Source organism: Triticum aestivum, chromosome 1D (assembly GCF_018294505.1).
Source record: "Triticum aestivum cultivar Chinese Spring chromosome 1D, IWGSC CS RefSeq v2.1, whole genome shotgun sequence".
NCBI classification, from domain to species: Eukaryota; Viridiplantae; Streptophyta; class Magnoliopsida; order Poales; family Poaceae; genus Triticum; species Triticum aestivum.
The window spans coordinates 414,166,123-414,179,208 of NC_057796.1; positions in this window are offsets into that span (position 1 = coordinate 414,166,123).

Consider the following 13,086-nt stretch of genomic DNA (forward strand, 5'->3'; position numbering starts at 1 on the left):
TATTGAAAAATATCCTCAGATAACTTCTATATAAATAGTATGATAATATACGAAGCTCACACGATAACTTAAGTACAATCACCATGGTAACATTTGACAAAGGGAAAACGTTGTTTACGAATATACCCCGGTAATTTCTATGTAAATAGTATGGTAATATACGACCCTCATTTCTGATAACTTAAGTGCAAACACCGTGGTAATTTCATCTAAAAAGGAGGGAAGGGGACTTCTGGGTTTCTGAACCGTGTGAACCGATATGAAACATGCAGAAAAAAAATGGAACTAGAATGCATAGTCCTAAAACCCAAACAAATGAGGCTGGTGTTTTGGATTTTCACTTACTGTTGGTTGTCTTTTTCTGTTTAATCTCGTCTCAAGTAGATACATCTAGCATGTAGATTGAATCTAATCAATAAAGGTGGCTAGCACAGTTGGATGTCATTACATTCAGTATATGTGATGGTGTGGGTTCAATCCCCCATTTGTTCCATTTTTTGTGCCTATTTTTAAACAGCTAACTGCCCAGAAAATTGGGTGGACCCCGCAACCTCAGAGTTGGTTTGTTCGAGGGGAGGTGGGATCGAAGGCTGGCAGCCCAGAATCAGGAGGAGCCCGGGAGAGGAGGTAGGATCGAAGGGAGCGATTCGTTCGAGAGGAGTGGGTCGTGTGGTAGTTTTGCAATCTGGCACACAGTTGACAAATATCACAGTCCTTTTTATAATATTATTTCAAGTACGAAAGAGTTATGATACTATTTGGTGTTCATGTAAAATCAAATAAATGTTCTCTTATTATTGCCGATACAAACGGAGATATTTAATATTCATATTATTACTGGTTGTAGGCGTTAACATGAGAAATATTACTACTTCCCTAGGGTCGGCATGCAAGTTGACACGTCCGCGACTCGTCCGCATCGTCCCAATCAGTTCACTTTTGCTAATAGCAGGATTAGGCTGGTCATAGTGGGAAGTAACTTAAACTAGTAACATGCATATGTTATTAGTCTATGTTACTACCTCTATAGTGCATAGTATCATAGATTAGTATCATAGGTAGTCTCATTTATTGCCATGCATGACACATATTTACATCATATTTATTATGTTACAGTATCTACATATGTTACTATAACCATCTATCTTTTTTAATTGCCTGCCACATAAGTATATTTGTGAATCCCAAGCATCAGCCGCGTCCGGGGCCAGGACTGCCTGCTAATAGCTTTGGCCGACTCGTCCGTGTCGAGCTGCTATTGGCCGGCGGACAGATGCAGAAGCTGCATGTACGCTAGCTTTGGTCTGGCTGGTTGCATACTACTGATTGCTTTGAGCCTTTGAACGCTAGCTTTGCTCTGGCTGGTTGCACGCTTAGCAACTGATGAGTAAATTATTTCAGCATTTTGCCCTGCCTGATTGCTCTAGCAGCTGGGTGATCAAAGGCCAAAGTATAGCATCACTTCAAGTGCTGAATCATGAAGAGTGATAGCATCTTGTAAAACTAAATCCAAGTTATAGTACCATCTTCAACATTTTAGCATAATAAGCACATGGCATGAGCCTTGAAAAAACAGAAAAAGAGAAGAAGGCCAGCACTGCTAATGAAGAACGTAGCTTGCCCACTAAATTCTCAGAGAATAACACTGTATCCCTGGGGCCAACACAATCATGTACAATAGCTAGGTAGTCTACGCAAACCCGGAAAATAACTCATCACACATGAGTATATGAGAATCGATATACAGCCATACAGGTAAGGGTGGAGGCACACCTTGTTGGGCATGCGACGGATCAAACCGTGGAGATGAGACCTTGCCGTGCGAGCTATGGGTCACGACTCAGAGCATCTCCAACAGCCGCGCTAAACAAGCGTCGCGCCGTAAATTTGGCCATTTTAGCGCGCACGCAACCCGCCAGGTGTCTTCAGCGGGCGCGCAATAACCGCGCGCGCGGTATAATGAGTTGGGCGCGCTGTCCGATTCGCTATCTCGCACGGTGTATTTGGGGCGCCCGCTTCCGCGCGCGGCACACTCGAGCGCTCGCGCCGCACTCTCTCCTCTCCGCCTCCTACGCCCCGCGTGCGCCGGCGCCGGCGAACTGCACCCCATGGACGCACGCGCCGGCACCCCGCTCACCCCATCCTATAGCCGCGACCCGTCCACCGCCGCCGCCGCCGCAAACCCTAGCGCGGCGGGCGTTGGCCCGCCTCCGGCGGAGCTCCCCCGACCATTGGCCTCGTGCGCGGCCTCTTCATGCCGCCGCGGATGACCTCGGCGGCGGGTGGCGTCGCGCCGGCGCCGGCCCGAGCCGCCGCCCCCCTCGAAGCTCCCCAATGCGACGCGGCCGAAGAAGGGCAAGGCGTCGGCGAAGAAGAACAAGGCGGTGGACGGCTCCGGCACCTCGAAGGCGAGGAGGAAGAAGCTTGCAGGGCGTGTGACGGGCGCGGCGGCTACCGAAGCGCCGGCGAGCTCACTCGTTGAGCCGGCGGCCGACGCGCACAACGTGTTCGACGAAATGCCCCCAAGGTAAAAAAAATCAACGTTTCTTTTCTTGTTATTTTTTGAATGCATCATATAGATAGCTTATTCGCATTGTTCAAACAACTTTGTAGTCTCAACGATGATGCATACATGTCAACTATGGGTGTTGGCTCCAACAATTCGCATTGGTCTCAAACCAATGACATGCATTTCGAAGACCATGAGTTCGAGGTGGACGAGGAGGGTGAGGGCATTGTCGACGCGCCGAAAGGAAGAGCAGGCAATTACACCAACGCCGATGACATCTTACTATGCAATACTTGGTTGCAAGTGTCGAGGGATCCATCCGTTGGAGGTGATCAAAGTAAAGATGCTTATTGGGGGCGGATGAAAGAACACTATGATGTTCACAACGTGAGTGAAATTGACTGCTCCGAGAGATCACTTCGGTCCCGGTGGTCGACAATCAACTCGGATTGTCAAAGGTGGGCGGCTTGTCAAAAGGCGGTTGACAAGTTGAACCCAAGTGGCACAAATGAGGACGATAGAGTAAGTGGCATTTCATACATGTTCATCATACTTGTTGTTGGTGTTCGAAGTGCTAAACTTGCTTTGTTTTCATGTAGTACCACATTGCACAAAACTTGTTCAAAGAAGAGGAGAGGAAAACCAAGAAGGGGAAGATCAAGAAAGGAAGGGTCTTTACCTTGCCTCATTGCTATACCGTGTTGAAGGATGATGAGAAATGAAAGAAGCGTGAAGATTTGGATGATTTGCATTTGAGCAACAAACGCAAGCGAACAATTGAGTTGAATGATGATGATGAGGAGGAGGAGGATGATGCATCAAGTGATGACGGCAAGAGAAGCCCCACACCCAACTCGGTTTCATACTCGAAGCCAAAACGACCGGATGGATGCAAGAAAGACGCACAAGAAAAGAAGAAGAGGAAAGGAGATGATGAGCTCAAAAATTCTATGGAAGCTATTGTGAAGGCAAGAAAAGAAGCCAACGAGGTGAGGAAAATGGCAAGGAACCAAGATGCCGCGGCCGAGGAGAGGAGGTTGGCGGCCGAGGAGAGGAGGGTGGCGGCCGAGGAGAGGAAGGTGGCTTTGGAGGAGAGGAAGGTGAGCAATAAGGAGCGAACAAGATTGTTGGAATGGGAGAAGCACTTGTTCTTCTTGGACACATCTAACCTCAATGAGGCGCAAAAGGAGTTTGTCAATCTTTCATGTGAAGAAGTCTTGATCCAAAAAAGAGCCATGGTTCGTGCAATGGGGGGCGGTGGCCTCGGCGCCATGGGTGGCGGTGGCCTCGGCGCAATGGGTGGCGGTGGCCTCGGCGCCATGGGTGGCATGGGTGGCCTCGAAAGTTCCGTGGGCGGTTTAGGTGTCATGGGAGGCATGGGTGGCTTTGGAGCACCCCCTGACGCTATGGCCGTCATGGGAGGCATGAGTTTTGCTTCTCTCATGGGAGGCATGGGTGCACCTCCGGCCGCCATGGGCGGAATGTCTTTCGATGTGCCTCCTCACACACATTCGCATGAAGGTACCGTTGAAGATCTTGCCAACACCGTCGAAGCTTCACGTGATGCGGTGCGCGATGAGGAGAGGGAGGAAGTATCATCTTCGGAGGAGGTAGAATCGTCTTCCGAAGATGAGGACGAAAACGAGGAGGAGGATTGATGTGTCTTTCGTTTGTGTCTTGAACTTGGTTTGCATTTTGAACTTGGTTGTATGAACTTGTGGGCATGATTTTGAACTTGTGGGCATGAACTTTTATTTATCAACTTTTTGTGTGAAAATTTATATGTCATGTTCATTGCATTTTGAATGTTTTCAAATTTATTTTGTGTCCAAAATGCCATATATGCAATGCCCCGGCGAGTCGCGCGCGCTGCATTTTTTGCGCGCTGCATTTTAGCGCGGCTGTTGGAACCAGCGCTGGCGGCCACGCAAAACTAGGCGAACGGCGCGCGACAAACTAGTTTTTAGCGCGCGGCGCGTAGCGCGGCTGTTGGAGATGCTCTCACGACCATATGCATGCGAGTTCGATGCGTCCGAGCGTAGGGGCCATGGCACCATGAGAGCAACACACGCACCACACAAGACGCAGCCGTTGAACGCAAGCCGCACGCGAGGCAGCAGAAAGGGCGTCACCGCGGCAGGGTGCATGGCCAAGAGCGAACTGGAGGCAGTCGTCGCGTGCTCACCTTCCTGCAGCTAACGCGGAGGCGGACAGACAGGGAGCTGGGGGCACCTTCGCGCATCTGCTTCGGCGGTAGCCTAGCTTAGGCCGCAACCGCATCTCTTGACGACGACGACGACACGGGGCGGCGGACGGCTCTGGCCGGTAGTGGGGGGCGGCGGGGCGCCCACGGTTTGTGCGGACGCGGGGTCGATCGATCGAGGTGTCGATGACGTGGAAAACTCACATGCCAAGCATGAGGTACACCTAGGCGACATAGGACGGTGGGGTGCTGGTGGGCTGGGCAGGCGTAACCTCCAGCCGTCGGGAAGCTGGGCGAGCTCGAGGTCAAAAACATCAGCACCGCATGCACCAACGACGCCGTCAATGACATTGACGAAGACGACGACGCATCACCGCGGCCTGCGTTCCACCATCGCCTCCTCTTCTGGGTCGAAGCCTCTGCACACTCCTCGCCATCGGAGTGATTCCGAAAGTTGGGTTGTGGTAAAACTGAGGCAAGGAAAGAAAGCGCCGTCGTCGGAGTAGTCCGCTCCGCCGCGGTCGTCAATCCCTCGCTGCCAAAAAGAAGAGTAAAAATGCAGTAAGAAATTAAACAAGGGGAAGAGGGACACCGGACATACCGGAGAACGACCTCGCCTAGACCACGGATGGGATCCAGCGGATGGCGGCGCGTGCATGTGTCGTATTCCATGGCCGCCGGCGTAGAGCCCGAACGCGGGACGCCGGACGTCTACTCCATGAAGTTGAGCGTTGTCGCGGCCGACCGCCCCGCAAACAGCAAAAAATCGCCGCGACGACGGTTCCGTCCGGTCGTCGCCTCGCCAGACCATGACGTGCGCTGCTCAAAGATTCCTGAACAATACAAGAGAAAAGAGGATTCAGGTATCCGGCTGAAGCAACGCGACGGCGAGGGACTGATATTCCGCGTTGGACGCCGCATGAGCTCCAGGTCGAGCAAGACGGGCCGCTCCTCTTCCGCGACGGCTACCACTAAATGCAATGACGAACGCGTGTATGATTGAAACCAGAATGGGAGGAAGACCGATGGATGGGCCCCGTATTTATAGCAAGCAACGACGTACCAAAAACAAATTGAAGACAGCCACTATATGCAGCAAAGAAGCAGCTAGAAAGGTTGAGAAAAGCGGCAGCCGACTATATAGCAGGCCTGGAAAGCACGGCCGAAGCGGCGGCCGATTTAAAATCGCCCACGGCAGCATGAGGATCCGCGTACAGGGCAGGCCCACCTGGCAGACCCGCAATAGCGCACAAACGAAAGAAGACAGAACACATCAGAAAAGAATAAACAAAGCGGTAGACAAGGGAGTAGCGAAATCGGCTTCTGGATACGGACAATGCAAGCCAATCGGAACGGCCGATCGTGCATGCACATGCAATCCAATGGCGTGCTGAATTAGAAATCTCACCCTCAATCGCTAGTTGCACACGGACGTCTACCACGCTAGGTCCGCCAATAAAACACGTGCCATGTCCCAATTGGGTAACTTTTCACTGATAGAAAAAAGTCAAAAAAATAGGGTAAACTAAACCTGGCCAGGTTTAGTATATTAAGAATTAAAGCTACGGAACCAAGCATATATAATAATATCAGTTTCAGGAGCTAACGTGTACGATGTCATTTTCATGTATTTTTGACGGCCTACTCTATGTCAACTCGTCAACGCGCTTACACCCAATGATCCTTTAACACATCCATCGCCTATATATGTCGACACACTAGTATCAGTGATCTCACAACACCATCCATCCTGCAGCCATTTCTCTCTTTAGCTTCCTTGGAGCTTGTGATCTTTAGTTGATCAGACAACATAACCAATTTTATAGTCACCTACTATGTGTTATGATCCGGCAACCCCGAAGTGACAATAATCGGGACCACTCCCGGTGATGGCCGTAGTTTGAGGAGTTCATGTTTTCACTATGTGTTAATGCTTTGGTCCGGTACTCTATTAAAAGGAGGCCTTAATATCCCTTAGTTTCCGCTAGGACCCCGCTGCCACGGGAGGGTAGGACAAAAGATGTCATGCAAGTTCTTTTTCATGAGCACGTATGACTATATTCGGAATAGATGCCTACATTACATTGATGAATTGGAGCTAGTTCTGTGTCATCCTATGTTATGACTGTTACATGATGAACCACATCCGACATAATTCTCCATCACCGATCCAATGCCTCCGAGCTTTTCACATATTGTTCTCCATTTATTTATTTTTCCGTTGCTACTGTTACAATCACTACAAAACCCAAAAATATTATTTTTGCTATCGTTACCGTTACTTCCATATTACTTTGCTACTAAATACTTTGTTGTAGATATTAAGTTATCCAGGTGTGGTTGAATTGATAACTCAACTGCTAATACTTGAGAATATTCTTTGGCTCCCCTTGTGTCGAATCAATAAATTTGGGTTGAATACTCTACCCTCGAAAACTGTTGCGATCCCCTATACTTGTGGGTTATCAAGACTATTTTCTGGCGCCGTTGCCGGGGAGCATAGCTCTATTCTTTGAGTCACTTGGGATTTATATCTGCTGGTCACTATGAAGAACTTGAAAGACGCTAAAACAAAAATTTATCCCTCAACTACGAGGGGAGGTAAGGAACTGCCATCTAGCTCTGCACTTGATTCACCTTCTGTTTTGAGTAAGCTTGCGACACCTAAACCTGCTTCTGCTATTAATTCTGATATGTCGCATGTTATTGATGATGCCACTTCTGCTATGCATGATACTTATGATGAAACTACTTCTATGCTTGATACTACTGTGCCACTTGGTGAATTTCTTGATGAACAACTTGCTAGGGCTAGAGAGAATGAAATTATTGAAACTGATAATATTGATGAAAGTGATGATGAAGACTCTCCCAATAAATATGAATTGCCTGTTGTGCTTGAGAGCTATGTTATGGATGAAGAAACTGCTAGAGACTTTCTTGCTTGCAATGATAGAAGTGATCTTAAGAAATTATTAGCTAAGCTTAAACAAAAAAACTCTGAATGCTAGAATGAAATATGATCCTGCCTATGCTACTTCACCTATCTTTGTTACTGATAAGGATTATGAATTCTCTATTGATCCTGATATAATTACTTTGGTTGAATCTGATTTTTTTTATGGCTATGAATCTGAAACTGTTGTGGCACATCTTACTAAATTAAATGATATAGCCACCCTATTCACTAATGATGAGAAAACTCGCTATTACTATATCCTTAAAATATTTCCGTTCTCATTAAAGGGTGATGCTAAGATATGGTTTAATTCTCTTGATCCTGGTTGTGTGCGTAGTCCCCAGGATATGATTTATTACTTCTCTGCTAAATATTTTCCCGCTCATAAGAAACAAGCTGCTTTAAGGGATATATATAATTTTTTGCAAATTGAAGAAGAGAGTCTCCCACAAGCTTGGAGGAGGCTTCTCCAATTACTTAATGCTTTGCCTGATCATCCTCTCAAGAAAAATGAAATACTTGATATCTTTTATAATTGACTAACTGATGCCTCCAGAGACCACCTGGATAGTTGTGCTGGTTCTGTTTTCAGGGAAAGGACACCAGATGAAGCTGAAATTCTATTGAATAATATATTGACAAATGAAAATAATTGGACACTTCCTGAACCAACTCCTAAGCCAACTCCGAAGAAGAGGGGTGTTCTATTTCTCAGTCCTGAAGATATGCAAGAGGCAAAGAAATCTATGAAAGAAAAAGGTATAAAAGCTGAAGATGTTAAGAATTTACCTCCTATTGAAGAAATACATGGTCTTAATTCATCACATATTGAAGAAACTCATGGTCTTGATAACCCGACACAGGTAGTAAAGGTAAATTCTCTCTATAGATATGATAAAGCTGAAATCCCTCCTACTAAAATTGCTAGCGAATGCTTGGATGAGTTTGATAACTTTATGGTTAAGCAAGAAAATTTCAATGCTTATTTTGGTAGACAATGAAAACAAAATGCTTATATGATTGAACACTTGGGTGATTATATGTCTAGAGTTAAAGGTGAACTTAAACTCATTAGTAAACATGATTCTATGGTTACCACTCAACTAGAACAAGTACTGAAAGCTCAGAATGATTTGCTTAATGAATTGAATAGTAAGAATAATGACTTTGTTTTTAGAGTGGCTACTAGAACTGGTAAAATGACTCAGGAACCTTTGTATCCTGAAGGCCATCCTAAGAGAATTGAGCAGAATTCTCAGAGAAATAATTTAGATGCACCTAGTCCTTCTAAGAAGAAGAAAAAGAAAAATGATAGGACTTTGCATGCTTCTAGTGAACCTGTTGTTGACACACCTGAGAATCCCAATGATATTTCTATTTCTGATGCTGAAACACAATTTGGAAATGAACATGAACCTAGTGACAATGTTAATGATCATGTTCATGTTGATGCTCAACCTAGAGTTGATAATGATGTAGAAATTGAACCTGCTGTTGATCTTGATAACCCACAATCAAAGAATCAACGTTATGATAAGAGAGACTTTGTTGCTAGGAAGCACGGTAAAGAAAGAGAACCATGGGTTCAGAAACCCATGCCTTTTCCTCCCAAACCATCCAAGAAAAAGGATGATGAGGATTTTGAGCGCTTTGCTGAAATGATTAGACCTATCTTTTTGCGTATGCGATTAACTGATATGCTCAAAATGAATCCTTATGCTAAGTATATGAAAGAAATTGTTACAAATAAAAGAAAGATACCGAAAGCTGAAATTTCCACCATGCTTGCTAATTATACTTTTAAGGGTGGAATTCCAAAGAAACTTGGAGATCCAGGAGTACCAACTATACCATGCTCCATTAAAAGAAATTATGTTAGAACTGCTTTATGTGATCTTGGAGCCGGTGTTAGTGTTATGCCTCTCTCTTTATATTGTAGACTTGATTTGAATAAGTTGACACCTACTGAAATATCTTTGGAAATGGCTGATAAATCAACTGCTATACGTGTCGGTATTTGTGAGGATGTGCCTGTTGTGGTTGCAAACGTTACTATTTTAACGGACTTTGTTATTCTTGATATTCCCGAGGACGATAGTATGTCTATTATTCTTGGAAGACCTTTTTTGAATACTGCAGGGGCTGTTATTGATTGCAACAAAGGCAATGTCACTTTTCATGTTAATGGCAATGAGCATACGGTACACTTTCCGAGGAAACAACCTCAAGTCCACAGTATCAATTGGAAAAATTCCATCAATTATTATTGGAGGTTTTGAATTTCCTCTTCCTACTGTCAAAAAGAGATATGATATTCTTATTATTGGGGATGTGCATATCCCCGTTGAGGTAACATAGTGTTATTCGAAATTTCTCCGGCTCCATGTTATTCGGAATGAGTTTGTTAACAAGACTTGATCAACCTTGTTAGTGGATTTCTTTTGATGAGCATGAGATGGATGAAGTTAGAAAGCACAACCTTCTGTACCCTCTTTTTATTTTCTGTTATTTAGTTGAAATAAGTAAAAATAATATTTTTTCTGTCTGTTTTTTGAATTATCCGTGCAATATAAGAATACCCCAAAAATAAACGTTCTCCAAATGCCCTGCCAATTTAATATGATTTTTTCTGAAATATTTGAGAATATTTGGCATTGAGAACACAGCAGGGGGAGCAAGCACCTGGGCACGAGGGTCCAGGGCGCGCCCCCTACCTCGTGGGCCCATGGTGGCTCCCCTCGACTTATTCCTGCACCCACACACTTCTTCTTCCTCCCAAAAAAATTACCAATCAGCTCAAGCACGAGTTCTAGCTCATTTTGCTGCGATTTTCGATCTGCTTGCTCAAAGCACCTCTCACAAAAACTGCTTTGGGGGATTGTTCCTTGGTATGTGACTCCTCCAATGATCCAATTAGTTTATGTTCTAGTGCTTTATTCATTGCAAATTTGTGCTACCTAGGTGACCATGTTCTTGAGCTTGCATGTCAAATTTTTATGGTTCCAAGTAGTTCTAATGCATGATATAGTCTCTAGGCACTTGTAGGAGTAGTTGCTATCAATTTTGTTAAGCTTGGTTCACTTTTATTTGAAGTTACTAAAAATTTCAGAATTTTTTCAGAGGAAGAAATATGTTTAGGAAAATGTACCAAGGTGGTCCTTCAAGGAAGCAAGGACCCAGGCTTGCAATGCGTGATGCTGATGATGAACCACCAAGGGACGCTCCAGTGCGGCCTTGTGATTGGCCTTCAGAGGACTTCATGGATCAAGCAGGAATTAAGGAAGAATTTAACGCATATTTGCGTACCGCTGATCTTGTGAGCTTCGAGGCAGAGAAGTGCCGTCAGTACCACTATCTCACTAGTTCCTTTGTGAGGAGGTTTGAATTTTCGTCTTCACGCAATTCTCAAACTGTCCTGTTTGATCTTTATGAAAATTCTTATACTATGGACTTAGAGGATTTTACCACTGCTTGCAAACTCCCACAGTGGGGTAGTACTAGTGAACCTCGCAAATCTGAATTTAGAGATTTTCTTGCTAGTATAACTGTGGGGAAATCTAGAGACATAGCACAAGCTACCATAGGGAGCATTCATTTTCCTGCTTTACATTATTTTGCTCTCTTCATAGGTAGGTGCATAAATGGTAAGGATGAAGCATGTCACATGTGTGTCCCTGACCTCAGTATTCTCAGGAGTGCCGTGTTAGGGGATAAACATTATAATTTGGGAGCCACTGTTGCACGTAGGTTGCATCATAATAGATTTAATGAAGATTTCTTTGGTGGAATTTATGCAACCCGTTTAGCTAATTTTCTTGGTGTAACCATACGTGGGGATGATATTGAGTTGCCTCCTGCTTATTTAGATTACGACGCTATGGTTCGTCATCGTTTTGTTGAGAGAAACGATCAGTTCCTCCAGTACCGACTAATCTGTAACAGACGACGCACCTATCACGTCGCTCTCCCTGCTTCTACCTTCTTTGACTTTCAGGCAAAGGGGAGATATTTCATAACCAGTGAGGAGGCGAACGAGTACGAGAGGAGGGCTGAGATAGCTCGCCTCCAAGCTGTAGCCCACAATGCAATGACTGCTGCATCACAATACGACCCCAACTATAACTTTGGATATCCGCCAGGCCAGCCGTGGCAATAGACCAACTTAGGCCAAAAGCCTAAGCTTGGGGGAGTACGTATTTCTCACCGACATTACATTCATGTTTACACACTTATTGCTAGATGTCGGTGCTCATACTCTTTCATTGTAATATCCATGCTAGTTTATTTTCCTTTTTATGCTTTCTTCTTGTGTGTTTGAAAAATCTTAAGAAAAACTAAAAAAAATTAGTACTAGCGTTTAGCTAGTTTACTTTCTTGCTGTAGTAGTAGTAATTAAAAGAAAACCCAAAAATATTTCTTGTTCTTCTCTTGCTTGTTGGGAGCTTTCCCGTGTAAATAGTTTTATTTCTTTTCCTTTTTGGGGGGTCGATAGGGAAGACCATGATGAAAATGTTGAAGTGGCTCTTATATGCATTATTGTTGATTTAACCAAGAGTCCAATGCGCGTGCACTATTATTATTATTCACATCGTTCGGTCGTGCAAGTGAAAGGCAATTATGACGATATATGATGGACTGATTGAGAAGAGAGAAGCTGGTATGAACTCGACCTCTCTGGTTTTTGTAAATATGATTAGTTCATCGTTCCTGATTCAGCCCATTATGAATAAACATGTTTGCAATGACAATTAGAGATTATAGTTGCTTATGCCATGCTTAATTAGCTAGGAGTTTATAATGATTTACCTTGCGTGCCAACATGCTATTAAAATGGTTGTGATGTGGTATGATAGGGTGGTATCCTCCTTTGAATGATTCAAGTGACTTGACTTGGCACATGTTCACACATGTAGTTGAAACAAAATCAACATAGCCTTCACGATATTTATGTTCATGGTGGATTATATCTTACTCATGCTTGCACTCAATGTTTATTAATTTTAATGCATGTTCATGACTGTTGTCTCTCTCTAGTTGGTCGCTTCCCAATCTTTTGCTAGCCTTCACTTGTACTAAGCGGAAATACTGCTTGTGCATCCAATTCCTTAAACCCTAAAGTTATTCCATATGAATCCACCATACCTTCCTATATGCGGTATCTACCTGCCGTTCCAAGTAAATTTGTATGTGCCAAACTCTAAACCTTCAAATGAAATTCTGTTTTGTATGCTCGAATAGCTCATGTATCAACTAGGGTTGTCCGTATCTTCCATGTTAGGCGGGTTATTCTCAAGAGGAGTGGACTCCGCTCCTCACTCACGAGAAAATGGCTGGTCACCGGGATGCCCAGTCTCATGCTTTATGCAAACCAAATCAAAATAATTGCAAACAAAACTCCCCCTGGGACTGTTGCTA